The sequence below is a fragment of the Leucoraja erinacea genome, chromosome 22 (assembly GCF_028641065.1).
Source record: "Leucoraja erinacea ecotype New England chromosome 22, Leri_hhj_1, whole genome shotgun sequence".
In the NCBI taxonomy this organism is placed as follows: Eukaryota; Metazoa; Chordata; class Chondrichthyes; order Rajiformes; family Rajidae; genus Leucoraja; species Leucoraja erinaceus.
Window position 1 is genome coordinate 22632456 of NC_073398.1, and position 12752 is coordinate 22645207.

Below are 12752 nucleotides of genomic sequence, written 5' to 3' on the forward strand. Positions count from 1 at the left end.
CAGTTTTCTACAGCCTTCACTCGATTTTTTTCAAATTTCCCTGAGTTTTCAAGGCCATTTGTTTATACAGAAACTATGTACCTAAATTTAAATAAAGCCTTAATCAAAATGCATGATTCTATAAGAAAAGATAGGAGAGAAACTATGAGGAGATTGAATAGTGAGAGAATAATAATGTGATAAAGGGAAAGCATTACAAAACAACAGAGAGAAGTAGTCTCTGTCTGGAATTACAGATGCCGCTTAATTCACAAAATTAGCCTGATTGGCATAAGAATTCAGTTCTTCCTTTCCAATATTATTTCTGATTAAAACGTATTTGCGAAAATACAATGGTTACAAACAAAAGGAACGAGAGCAGAAAAGGTACCAAAAGAACTGTGCTCACAACTCAAACAAGAACAGGCTTATATTTTCTTTCTTTAAAATACTTTGTAAGAAACTGTATTACATCGTAAAACCAATTTTAATACTCGTACCAAGGTAGAACAAAAGGAATAAAAATGGATGCAGCCTTGCATAGTTCTCTTATTCGCAAAACTACTGATTATTTAAGCACAAGAGATCTGCTTTATTTAACATTAAATAACATTTTTCTTTCAGTTGCATCTTATTTCTTGGTACATAACTGTTCATGCATTGGTAGACAAAAATGCTGGAGAAACTCAGCGGGTGAGACAGCATCTAGGGTGCGAAGGAAATAGGCGACGTTTCAGGTCGAGACCCTTCTTCAGACTGATGTGGGGGTGGGTGGGAAGAAGAAAGGAAGAGGCGGAGACATTGGGCTGTGGGAGAGCTGGGAAGGGGAGGGGAAAGAAGGAACGGGGGTTCCCCTCTTCTACTATAGATGAGGCTCTCACCAGGGTCTCTTCTATACCCCGTAACTCTGCTCTCCCCCCCCATCCCCCCCCCCCCCCCCCCCCCCCCCTCACCACAAGGGCAGTGTTCCCCTTGTCCTCACCTTCCACCCTACCAGCTGTCACATACAACAAATAATCCTCCGACATTTTCACCACCTCCAACGGGATCCCACCACTGGCCTCCTCCAACCTCATCTATTGCATCTGCTGCTCTACATCATTGAGACCAAGCGTAGGCTTGGCGATCGCTTCGACCAACACCTCCGCTCAGTTTGCAATAACCAACCTGATCTCCCAGTGGCTCATCACATATTATACAATTTATTTATTGTCATTTGAACCTCAAGTATGAAGTTCAAACAAAATTTGGTTTCTGCAGTCATACAACAAGAAAAGAACCAAGGCACACAACCAACACAATTTACACAAACATGCATCACAGTGAATCTCCTCCTCACTGTGATGGAAGGCAAAGTCTTGTCTCTCCCCTGTGTTCCATTCTTCTCCCGATGTTAAAGCCCCCGGCGGGCGATGGCAAGTCCCGCGACCATTAAAGCCGCACCGGGCGATGAAAGGCCCCGCTCCGGGTCATTTTCATCCCCGCTGCTCGGGTGGGAGAAGCTGCTGTTGCAGGAGCTCCGAAAAGCGCTCTCCCACCAGGGACCCGCGATCTCCCAATGTCATCGTCCACCGGACCTGCGGCTGGAACCTCTGAGCTCCGGAGTCGGGTTGCAGCCACGCGCCACCACAGCTCTCCACGTTCCGAAGCCGGCCAGACGGATGGTAAGTCCGCAGGCTCCGCGACTGGAGCCCCCAGGTCGTTCCAGTTGGAGTCCGCTCCACGGTGCTAGGCCCCAATGACAACGGAGACCCGACAGGGAAAAGGTCGGTTCCCCTGTACAGGGAAGAGATTTTAAAAGTTTCCCCCGCCCCCCACATATACACAGCTAAAGACAATATAAAAACCACAACAAACTATACATTCAACGGGACGAAAATGAAAAAAGGACGGATGGACTGCAGAGGCCGTTGTGAACGTCGGTTGCGCCGCCCTATACTTCAACTCCCCCTCCTATTCCGAATCCGACTTTTCTATCCTTGGCCTCCTCCATGGCCAGAGTGAGGCCCACCGTAAATTGGAGGAGCAGCACCTCATATTTCGCTTGGGTAGTTTACACCCCAGCGGTATGGACATTGACTTCTCCAATTCTAGGTAGTCCCTGCTTTCTCCTTCGTTCCCCTCCCCTTCCCAGCTCACCCACAGCCCACTGTCTCCGCCTCTGCTTTTATTATTCTTCCCGCCCCCCCCATCCCCACATCAGTCTGAAGAAGGGTCTCGACCCGAAACGTCGCCTATTTCCTTCGCTCCATAGATGCTGCCTGACCCACAGAGTTTCTCCAGCATTTTTGTCTACATTCGATTTTCCAGCATTTTGAGGTTCCTTCTTAAACATAGTACATTGGATTCATCCAGTATTAAACTAACACATACATAACATCCAGTATTAAACTAACACATAAACTAACAAGTTTTACTCTTCACCAGCATTTTTCTCCCCAATCCTTCACCTTTGTACAACTTTAAAGCGAAGCAATTATGTAAGATGCTAATCATGCAAACGCATACAATCAAATAACTCCACATTGACCATGCTTTCTCCCTCTTGTCTTTGTTCGGGAATAGAACTCAGATATATTCTGGTCTTGCCACAATTAAAATATTCCCTTCCAGTGGAACTGATTGTTTCTTATTCTTGTTTATACTTATAAGATATGAGCTTGATCTCTTTTATAATGTGCTAATCATTCCAAAGGGGTTGTGTTCCATCAAACACAGGCTCACATTTGTGACGCCTATGGATGACATCAATGGGAGCTTGCCGTATCTAAACTCCTAAAGAAAAATCAACATCCTCAACACTCGAACTCCTGTCATATCTGGATCTCTCAAATTCAATTTCAACATGGCTGCTTTAAAGGTTGTTTCCATGTAAGCTGTAAGAATTCCAAATCATTTACAGATTGTATCCTGCCAAGTAATCCAAGTCGACCCTCTTCCTTGTGGATCAGGATAAACAGATTGCAATCAACTAGCAAATGCTTTTGGGTCTTTTTCCTAACTCTTAGAATTTATGCTGATCCTATACCTACAAGAAAAATCTACTGTATCTACAATACAATCTACTGTACTGCTTTGTGCCATCTCAAGTTATTGGGATTTGAGAAAACTTGGTGCCCTGGTATAGTCTAATCAGAATCACCTCATACAGACTGTGAAACAGATTCTCCCTCTTTGGATCTGCCAATACCCTGCAAAATAGCCATAATTTCTTTGTGCAGAAAATGACCTTTTATATTTCCTCCCTTAGAGTTGTTAAATCTTTTGATGCTTTGCTTAATTAAGAGCAAGCATATGTTTCTTCCTAATTGAACACCAGTAGGGGGCTTCCCCAGCTACTTTTGTAATTTTCTGTGTCAGATTGGCCTCGTCAATCTTCGCCTACTACTGACTTTACTTTGCATAAGTTTTTTCTGCCTCTACATGCCAATTGACTAATACATTCTTTTCCTCGCTAGACCCAAATGTAGTTCAGACTGTACAGGGCCTGTCCCACCAGCATGCGACTGCATGCGGCGAGCGCGACCAAACGTGGTGGCTTGAGGCGTACGGCCTCGCGGGGCCGGTCCCACTTCCAACTGCGGAGCCGTCTGGAGCTGGTCCCGACATTATACTCACCAACCAGCTGGGCAGGAGGCGGGCCGACTGAATTTGGACGTCGCACAGCGTCGGGCGGTTACGTCCTCGCGGAACGGCACGCCGGGCGGTAACGTCATTGCGCAACGCCACGCGCTAGGCGTATGGCGTTCAGAAGTTGTGTACGGCGTCGAGACGCTGCGTACGCCCGTCGATGGGGCTGCGGGCCGACAGGCCGTTGCCGCGCGGGATTTTTGGACACTGTCAGTTTTTCGGAGCCCCGCGCGATGTCCGGACCAGCCCCGCACAATCCATACGGCTCCGGCAATCGAAGTGGGACCGGCCCTGCGAGGCCGTATGGCTCAAGCGACCACGTTAGGTTGCGCTAGTCGCATGCTGGTGGGACAGGCCCTTACCTCTTGTTATGGAGTCTTGTGTGTGGAATGATCAGCACATTACTTTTGCTGCTGTCCCTGTACCTTGAATGCCATCTTTATGTCAGTACATTATTAGGACATGTGATTGTTTTGCAGAGGTTCCTAAGTTAATTGTTGTGTTTTATGCCATTCCCAAAATAGCACCATGCATGGGCTATTTTGGATTTGGTCATGTGTAATGAGATTGGATTAATAAAAGGTGCTGTGTTAAGTAACCCCTCTAGAGTAGTGATCACAATATGGTAGAATTTTGATGCATTCTGAGGGCAAAACAACTGAGGTTGTTAATCATGGTCCACAATTTAAATTGGGACAATTAGAAAATGGTACATTGATGATAGCACAGAATCTTTATCAGTAGCTTCTCTCTCTGTGATAGTCACTTTGGTTCTATAATGATCAATTTAAGAATCCTCTAATTTCTCACTTTCTTGCTTGCTGCGTCTTCAGCACATCATCTAAACTTGTGACATCAAATCTATGTATGACAGTGTACTTAACTATAATTTACCACTGCTCGGTGCTGTCAAATTGCTTATTTAACAATGAAATTTTAAAAGTCTTAACATTCTCCACCAAAACATCTATAAGAATAAATGCATGCCTGACCCACTTCAACCTTTATAGTATCTGTCTTACATTAATGTATCTACTGCAGAAACTAGTACACATTCCCATGTAACCACTAGACAGAATTATTACTTAAGTGCTTTTTACTGGAATTGTTATCTTGCTTTATCTTGGTTCATTTATTATAACCATCCCCTCATCAGGGGTGGTTTGGTTTCCAGTTGCTGAACATCTTAAATTTTGAATCTTTTCAAATTCTCTTGTGATTGACAATAATCTAACCCAGATCTTGAATCTCTTGTCTGCCTGGATACCTCTAAAGAGTTGCCTACCAAACCTTCCCCATTCTACCTGCTTTGCAAGATTATTCAGTCCCCCTAACTACTCCTTTTCTCATTGTTTAAGAAGGAACTGCAGATGCTGGAAACTCCTTTTCTCATTGTTCTGTTATTTTTCTTCAATGAAAAGTCATTTGATGTTAGTTTAATTTATGGCACAGGTGTCAAAGTTTGTTTTTTAAAAAGCAGATAGCAATAAACGTTAAAGGTAGACCATGGCAATCTTTAATTGATTCGTCAGACGGGATGGCAAATACCTACAATGAGCACAAACGTTACTCAGTGCTTCTCAGACTCCACTCTCAGAACAAAGGAGAATTAGCACAATTATACATTTTTCTTATCAGTAAAACACTCCTAACAAGTCTGAATATGGCATGACTGAAAGGTTCTGCAGCCTTTCAGCATATAGGAAAGTTGGGTCCAAATCAAGCTCATTCAATAACAAGTTATTACTTATCTCTGGAGCGTCAGCTTTTTTTTCAATCTTGGCTTCTTTATGGCCTTGAAGAAGCACATGTTATTACTGCAGGCTGCCATCTTAATGTCTTTATTGAAAAGACAACCTTTCCTCCATATTGTGTTCCATATAATTTACAAAGTCATTCAGACTTAGCACCGAGCCATTCTTTTGTTCTACTAGATCATGCTTTTGTAGAAGAATGACTCAATTTTATATTTGACTATTAGATTTGACTATTAGCTCTTTCACAGGTAGGAGGAAACTTCTAGTGAAAGTTCTTCCCTTTTATGTTTTGTCTGGTAATATACTTCTGTAGCTCCTTTTGCACAGGAATAAAAGTTCATTGGTTTGTCATTGTCACAGGTACTGAAGTACAGTGACATTTGTTTTGTATGCAATTCAGTAAACTATTGCTATAGGAAGCACAAACTTAGATTAAGTACAGAGTGTATAGAAATAGTCCACCGAGGCAATAAACCAACATTGCCATTTTAAAGTCCAAGTTGTTTTAAGTGCAGCTGGCCATAAAGACCCATTGTCCTAAAGTAAAGTATCCTTTATTGTCATTCAGACTTTTCAGTCTGAACGAAATTTTGTGCCTTGCAGTCATAACATAGAATAAAATAACAAAACACACAAACATGTATTTAACATCAACCACAGTGAGTCTACAAGGCCCTCCTCACTGTGATGGAAGGCAAAAGTCTTAAAGTCCTTGTCTCTTCCCTCCTTGTTCTCCATCTGCGTCGAGGCGATCCAGGCTTCCGATGTTGTGACCCCGCCAGGTGATGGTAAGTCCCACAGCTGAATCTGAGCTCCGCGAACAGGGCCGGTTCAAACTCCGCGGCCCAGGGCGGACGAAGCTGCCGCCCTCCAGTCCAGCGGACGAAGCTGTTGTTGTGGGAGCTCCGGAGAACAGGTCACCAACCTGGGACCTGCGAGCTCCCGACGTTGTCGTCCACTGGGCCCGCGGCCGAGCCTCCGAGGCTCCTGTCGGGTCGCCGCCGCCGCAACGCCACCACAGCTCCGAAGTCGGCCTGCCTCGCATTGGTAAGTCCTGGCTCTGCCTCCGGTCCCAGTTGGAGGCTATTAGGCCTCAGCGCAGACGGAGACGGGGGATACAACAAGAAAAGGTCACCTGATAGCATTGCAGCGTCAGCCTGGCCAAAGTATGTTGTAGGCATCCACTTGGTGGCCCTGTCTTATCTGCATTCTCGGTCACGAAGCAGTGGCCCATCCAGTCAAGCCCCAGGCTGCTGCATGGCCTTCAGCCATCGCCTTGGTCTGGATCCTCACATCGACCAGTGAACTGTTGTCCCTCTATAGTTGTATTAGTTGGTACTATTACCCTCCATAGAAAGAAACAAAATGCTGGAGTAATTCAGCGGGACAGGCAACATCTCTCTTTCGAGACCCTTCTTCAAACCAGTCCCCCTCCTTTTGGACCCACCCGGACGGCCTTCTACCCTCTTTAGACCTCTTCATTTCTAACTGCCGAAGTGAGATCATATGAGTCCGAAGAAGGATCTCAACCCAAAACGTCATCTATTCCTTCTCTCCATTCTGCCTGTCCAGCTGAGTTACTCCAGCATTTTGCGTCTATCTTCGGTTTAAACCAGCATTTGAAGTTCCTTCCTACACTACTACCCTCAACTTTGTTAGCAAGTCCTCAAGGATATAAATTGTTAATCTTCGCTATTTGCATTTTCTGAAAATAATTCATTGAAGAATTGCTGTTTGCCAGTCAGGAGAGAAAAATTAGAATATCAGATCATTTGCAAGATATTGGCTCATTTTACTGGGTGTAGAGAATGCTTCTTTAATTACACTTCATGGCATACCCTACAGCTGAAAATAATAACTGAACTAATTTTTGGAAATCTGTGGTAATTGGATATATGCTACCTGAGGGAACAACTGGCCGAACAACATAGCTCCCGAACCAATGTACAAAAATGACACAAATCGTAATAGGTATTTTCTAAAGAATTAACATTTTTCCCAAAGTAATCCAGACCATGATCTATTCTTGGACAACCATGTCATGTTAATAATCCATGAAAAATCTCTGCATTATCCATTCAGAAAAGATAATTAACTAATTATTCTGCAACTTCTCTACAAAGACAAAAGGTCCTGGAATTGAAGAAATTGAAACTATCAACAATATTCAAAATGAGGGGGAGGGAAAGGGTGGATGGAGAGACGGGTGAACCAGGAAGTCAGAGAGAGAGTGGTCCTTGCGGAAAACAGAAGAAGGCAGGGAAGGGAAGATATGACTGATGGTGGGATCTTGTTGGATTTGTCCTGCATTTTTTGGGGTGCTATACAAATGAAGTAATTGTCTACATTCTCAGATTGATGTAATTGCGGTAATAAGCGAGTTCGGTATTCCGAAAAACGCAAGGAATCATGGAATTTGTCAAAGGTCACTCACGATAAACATTCTCGGCAACTGCTGCTGCATGTGTACAGATCTAGGTTTCATCCGTAGTCAGGTTCGAACCTGGGTCTCTGGCGCTGTTGAATTGCCACTGGACCGTCCCCGTCCCCTCCCGAGTGTCCCATCCCTGTCCGGGGGCAGCCGGTGATGTCCGGGGTGACCCTGGACTGACGGGACATCGGCCAGAAGCAGTGGCGGCCCAGGCTTACAGCCAGCGTGGAGAAGCAGCGCTAACTTCAGCTCAACTATTCCTGTTCCGCCGGGTTAACCAACTGCCCTGGACTGACGGGACACCGGCCTGGACCAGTGGAGTTAGTGCTTCTTTTCCGTGCTGGCTGTAAGCCTGGGCTGCCACTGCTCCGGGCGGTGTCCTGTCAGTCCAGGACTGATGGGACACCCTCTCATAAGGCCAATGTATGAGACTAGATATCCTTTCAATGTAACAACTAAACCCTTGAACTAGTCTTTGCCTCCATTGAGGTGGTAGCTTGCTATTCATTACAAGGGAAATTGATATCCTGTCTGTTAGAAGTATATAACATTTTGTAAGGAATTTTGGTATTTTTCTCAGGGTGGAATCATGCAACCCGAGAGGACATGGCTTTAAGGTTAGAGGGAGAAGGTTTAAAGGAGATTTGAGGCACTTTTTAAAGCGCTTTAGGTGCCTGGAATAATTTGCTAGGGAGGGAGAAAAAGGAATGATACAATGTTTAAGAGGTATTTAGGCAGAAGCATGAATAGAGAGATACAGACCATGTGCAGGCAGATGAAATTAGCTGAATGCAGACATGGTGGGTTGAAGCAGGGGCGGAAATCCCGGGGGGGCCAGGTGAGACACTCCCCCCCCCCCCCCCCCCCCCCCCCCCCCCCCCCCCCCCCCCCCCCAACGGGGGGGACCCCCCCCCCCCCACCATTTTTTGTAATCCGGATTTTAAAAAACGTTGAAAGCTCTGCTTTCCACAGGACAGTGGGGGTGGAACTGCTGATCGAGGGCGCTGATTGGATGAGAGAGACGTCGGTCATCAGGCAATGGGGGCGGGACATGTTAATTCAGCGCAATGATTGGAGGAGGGAGACATGGCACAGACCTGTGCCTCGTCCGCACACAAGATCGATCCTGGCTCTCCGGCGCTGTCCCGCCCCCACCCGAGTGCCCCCACACCCCCGGGGGTGGCCAGAGAGGTCGAGAGTCAGACGGGCGCGGTGCCCCCAGGCCCACAGCCAGCACAGACGAGCAGCGCTAAACCCAGCTCAACTCTGCCTGTCCCGCCAGGTTAACCTATAGCCCTGCCTGGACTTGCGGGAAATATGGCCCAGGCTTACAGTCAGCGTGGAGAAGCAGCAATGGTGTCCCGTCAGTCCAGGCAGGGGTGTAGGTTAACCTGGGGAGACAGGCTGAGTTGAGCTGCATTAGTGCTGGATTAAGCCTCCGAAGCCCCACGCATGTGTGTGTGAGTGCGCATGCGCGCGCAGCCGCCAATAAATTTTGTCGTCCCCCGGTCCCCTCCATATTTTGATAACGATTTCCGTGCCTGGGCTGAAGGGCTTGTTCCAGTGCTGTATTTTTCTACGCTTTGATATTGGTGCTTAGCATTATAGGACAGATAATTACAGCTGTGGATCAGTTGCACTGCTTCCGTGTTTTCATAATTTAGATAACTCAAAAAGGACTGTGGTAATAAATATTATTACACTTAAAATGTATGCTTGTATGGATTTGTAGGTTATCTAAATGTTTCCAATTTGAGTTGGAGAGATGACAGGTAGTACAGTCCCTCTTTCCCTAAATCCATGTTAAAATTCAACTTGGCGAAAAGTAATAGATGGAGTGCAGGGCTGTAAAGGTTAGCACAACTCACATCCACCTAAAACCTGCCCTCTGATTTTCTTACAAATTAACTTTTACTCTAATTCCTTATTCTTCAAATTTCACATATAGTGACTTTGTCAAAGACTAAGACATGTGTGTTGCATTTTCTCTTGAGCACCACATTCTTAAAGAACATCAAGCTTCTAGATGCAATCTTCTTGTCTGAAATGTATGGTCTTTTTGTTCATTGTTAATTTCAGCAATAGTTAAAAATTCCCAAACTGTCTAGTAGATGGCAGTGCAGCAGATATACAGAACTCAAGGAGGAATCAACCAGTTTCATTTGTATTAATTCAATCATTATTAGAGTTTTCAGCATAAAACAAAATAGATATATGTATTGTCCAATTATAACTTCAATTTAAAAAGTAACTCACTGGAAGAAAAGAGAGCTTGTACAAAGTCAAGGCTATCAGCATCCATTTCTTGGCTTTGTTAATTTAGCATAAATTGAGGTTGTATACAGTTTATTATAGAGATGCACAATACCTCAACCAAGAAATCTTTTTCTAAAACATCTAATACCAATATGAACTGGCGTATTTTGTATGTTAAATCAAATTTTGGATTTAGAAGTGTTGTTACAGAATCACTTAAACAAAAATCAATCCAAAGTGAATAAGTAAAGATTAGGTCTGCAGTAAAATGCCTATCCATACTAACACTAAACATGTAGAAAATAAAGATATAGGCAGTACACACTGTTTTCTTATAAATTTATTCAGTCCGTCAAAAGTTCCTACAATCAAAAACAAATACAAAAAAAATGTACTTTGTACATTTAGTGTTTTATCAATTGCCCAGACTTAGTCTATGGCCATGGTATGGGAACCTCTTTCTCTTCCTTAGGAAAGGTTTACAATAGCATATTCAAACCTCAAATTTAACAATGCCTCTATCTAGAATAGTAATACAGTGATAGTAGTAAAGGTCAACTCATTAGCCCAGTGAGCCAAGTAGGATTTGGTAAGATCATGATTACCCCAGTCTTGACTCCAATGTCAACTGTCCAGCCCCTTCTCCATCCCTTGACTCCCATGTCATTCAAATATCTGTCGAACTCACTCTTGAATATATTCGAACAGCCATCTCTGCAGTAGAGAATTCTAAACAATTTTCCCCTCAGTAAGAAATTCTATTCCATCTTCCACTTAAATGGGAGACCATTACTTTGAAACAGTGTCGCCTGGTTCTAGTTACCCTACCAAAGTAAATATCCTCTTGGAATTCAGCCTTTCAATCCCTTTTCGAATTTTGTTTTAGTAGGGGTCAGTTTTAAGAGTGGCATGGCAGTGCAGTGAGTAGAGCTGCTATCTCAAATTGACAGCTAACCTTTCTGCATGGAGGTAGCACATTATCAATGTGACTGCAAGGGCTTCCTCCAGGTGCTCCAGTTTCCTTCCACACTATAAAGACATGCGTTGGTAGATTAGTTGGCCACTGTAAATCGCCCCTTATTTATAGAATCTGGGGGGAGTTGATGAGAATGTGGAAAGAATAAAATTTGGGATTAATGTAGGATTAGTGTAAATGTTGGTGGCAGTGTGGACTCAATGGGTCGAAGAGCCTGTTTCTGTGTTATCTGTCCAAGACTCAATGACAAAGAACATCTGTCATTCTAAACTTCAATGGGTATCCAACCTGCTCAACCTCTCTTCATATGTCAACTCCTTCATCCCAGGAGCCTACCTAGTTGCCATTCTTCCAATCTAACCACTTCCTCCTTAAATATGGCGATGAAGAATATGGTGATATTCTACAGCATGTTGATATCAAAAGAGAAGATGTGTTGGATCTCTTGAAGAATGTTAAGGTGCATGTCCAGAGGCTCTGATGAAATCTATCCAAGATTATAGAAAGATGCAAGAGGGCATTACTGGGGCAAAGATCTTTGTATTTGTCAGAAGGAACTGTGGATGCTGGCTTACTGGATAGACACAAAATGCTGGAGTAACTCAGCGGGTCAGGCAGCATCTTTGTATCTTCTTCAGCCATGGGTAAGGTCCAGGAGGACTGGCGAATAATTAATATTGTTTCTCTGTTTAAGAAAGGCAGTAGAGACGAACCAGGAAATGATAAGCCCATGAGATTTAATAATAGTAATGGAAATTATTGGAGAACATTCATAAGAGTAGGATCTAGCTGCACCTGAAAAAGCATAGACATTTTAGGGATAGTCAGCTTGGCTTTATGCAGGGGAGGATATTCATTTGATTACGTTTTTTGAGGAGATGAGAAAGATGATTGTTGAGGGTATGACAGTGAAAGTTGTATACAGTAAATCAGAAAATCACTTTATCTTGACCCTAATTTCTTATCAATACCAACATATATTTCTCCCAACCCCATTCTCGCCTTATCAAATTCCTTCTGCATCTGTTATACCCCTTTATTTGTGCTTGTTACATCCTCAAAGAATGCTAGCAAACCTGTGGAGCATGATTTCTTAAAAAAAACCATGCTTAATTGTGGGAGGATTTTCTAAATATCCTGCTATAACCTCAATAATTAATTCAAGCGTTTTCCAAATAAAATATGTTATGTCAACCAGACTACCACTTCCTGTTTTCTGCCCTCTTTTTAATGGTGACATTGCAGTTGCTGTTTTCCAATTGTGTGGGACCTATCCAGAATCTAAGGAATTTTGGTAGATATAATCAATGCATTCACTATCTCTGAAGCCCTTTCCCACATTTTGATAAGCAGTTGAGAAAAAATCAATCCAAAGAGGTTTTTCTCAAAATTAGTTGCAGTTTTCTTGGTACAATGAATTCATATAGGAAATGCATAAAAGAAAGTTAAAACAGCTATCATACAGACAGAAAATGCAGTAGTTTCTTGAAGTCAGATAGAGATTTTTTTTCAGTTTCAATTAACTCCTTTATCATAAAGTTTATGTATATCCTTGTGCTATAGTCTGTAAAAAACTAGACCTCGGTGTGTAATTTAGTATCTTGTTTCTTTCATTGAGATGTAAGCTGTTAAGAACACAATATATTGTACTCTGTTTGAATATTTATTCAGTAAAATTGCCTTAGCAACTACTAATTACAAATGTTTTCCCCCCATTTCAAAA

General features: G+C 43.4%; 1 protein-coding gene across 16 annotated transcripts in view; it reads left to right on the forward strand.

Annotated features, from left to right (window-relative positions):
- The window catches only part of magi2a (membrane associated guanylate kinase, WW and PDZ domain containing 2a), a 369023-nt gene that overhangs the window by 18671 nt on the left and 337600 nt on the right, over positions 1-12752 (forward strand). The gene's annotated exons all lie outside the window — the stretch shown is intronic.